Raw genomic sequence first — 2,133 nt, forward strand, 5'->3', positions numbered from 1 at the left:
GAAATCACTAAAATTTGTCCTCAAGTCTATGATACAGATTACAACCCACTCATGACTCCTTAAATGTGTTTTTGTTTTGGGTTGGGTTGTTTTGTTGGGGGTGGGGGCTTGGGGGGAGGGGAGGGTCCATAGTCTCCAAATGATCCTACATTATAGATCTTCCCAACATGAGAGAAGTCTTCCTCAGGTTCAATGAAATTGGACTATCAGAGTGTAGTAGAAAGGTCTTTCCTTCCTCCAAAAAGAGCCCTGGGCTTGGGGTTAGAATATAGAATTAAAAAATAAAAACCTAATTTCAGGACCTTCTTCTTGCTTCTTCTGATTGAACTACAATGACAGTCAATTCACCTGTCTGGACATTAATTTCTTTATATGTTGAGTTGTTTTTTTTTTTTAATGAAGCTGAACTTATACTTTACAATAGGAGAGAAAAAGGCACATTGCTAAATATCATATAACACCTCTAAATCTAAGTAAAGCATGCCACTTCTTATTGAAACCAATAACCATTGACAAGTCACTCAACCTCTACTCAGATTTCCTCATCTATAAAATGGGAATAATAACAATTACATGACAACAACCTCACAGGTTGTTTCAAAGAAAGAACTTGGTAACTCAATATCACTTCATAAAGGTGAGATACTGTAATTTTTCATTTGAGACTAATAAACATGTGGAACACATTGACTTTACTAAGGAAAGATCTCTTTTCTATGCCAACAAGTCTACAGACAAATTAATTTCACTTTAACAAAACTGTTACTGCTGGTGCTCTAGCCTCAAATGTATTTTCACACATCCTCAGAAATTGGAATAGTGATAAAGTCTTAGAAAGTGAAATATTGACCTTTCACTCTGCAGTTACAATAATGCTTTTAAAAGTATAGTAGGAACACACTCCCTTAACACACACACACACACACACACACAAAGAATAGAAAGTCCTCAATCTTGGACAAAGTTTTTTAAATCCTTTATCAGAAATTCTTCTTTAATAATTTGGAGTCCTTGGGATTACACTTTAAATTTGGAGTCCCTGAAATTATACTAAAATCAGTAGTTGAAATTAACTCTACTATTTAACTTTTTAACGGTATTTCCTGACAGACTTCTCAAGAATTACAAGTTTTCCATAGAGTTTAACCTCATTATTTAAATTGATGTTTATGAATTAATGCTCTATTCCACTATTCTGCTCACCTCCTTCACTTGACATAAGCATAGGTTTCAGAATTGGGGTCATTAACAGGTGATTAACGAATTAAGACTACTAGGAAAAAAAATGTTTCTGAACAATAACCAGCATGTCGGCTGTTAGTTTCAATACAGATAAATAAACTTTTAGTTCAATTTGCAAAATTTCCCTTTAGAAAATTTGGTGTTTTTTTTTCAGGTTTGAATAAAAAGTAATGCGGTGGTGCTGACATCTTAAACATTTGAATTCTTATTCTATTAATAAATAAATTTTTCAAGAAATAATATAGGGTCTAAAGTAGAAAAATAAATGTGAATGATGACATTTCTCTCATAAGAAGAGTTTCTAACTTTTACATTTTCCTCTGTGAGTAGTTCTGAAAGTGAAAGAAATATCCTTTAAGGTTGAAAGTAAAATGTAACAGCATCATCATGCAACACAAATTTGAATCTTTCCTGAGCCTTCCATCCTCCAAACTATAAATATTTTCACTTTCTCTCATAGTCTCATAGGCCTCAAAAAAAAGTGGCTCTGGCATTTAAATGGGGGCTCCTTCTATTTTAAATTAAAGAAAAAGTAAGCAATGGTTTCTACTGAGGAAAGTAAGCAAATATTAAGGCACGCTACGATTTCTTCACAAAATACAGTGGGAAAGCATTAGACTTAAACATTTACACTTAAATCTCCTTCACGCACAAGTGTCTTTGTGCACACTCATCTATTATAGATGAAAACGCACAAAGACAATCGTCATCCTCGGTTACCAAGAGACTACTACTACTAAACATTTACAACAAGGCAAACTAGGTCCCCACCCTAGCCACAACCCAGAGTCCACAAATTTCACTGTGCTGAGGTGCCTACTCAAGGGCGCATGCGCCCTTCTCTCTACCCCCCCCCCCCCCCCACACACACACACACAACACAGCCACCCA

At 35.2% G+C, this 2,133-nt stretch overlaps 1 protein-coding gene across 1 annotated transcript in view; it reads right to left on the reverse strand.

The window, feature by feature from the left end:
- The window catches only part of ZSWIM6 (zinc finger SWIM-type containing 6), a 219,356-nt gene that overhangs the window by 115,642 nt on the left and 101,581 nt on the right, over nucleotides 1-2,133 (reverse strand). The gene's annotated exons all lie outside the window — the stretch shown is intronic.

The sequence above is a fragment of the Monodelphis domestica genome, chromosome 3 (assembly GCF_027887165.1).
Source record: "Monodelphis domestica isolate mMonDom1 chromosome 3, mMonDom1.pri, whole genome shotgun sequence".
In the NCBI taxonomy this organism is placed as follows: Eukaryota; Metazoa; Chordata; class Mammalia; order Didelphimorphia; family Didelphidae; genus Monodelphis; species Monodelphis domestica.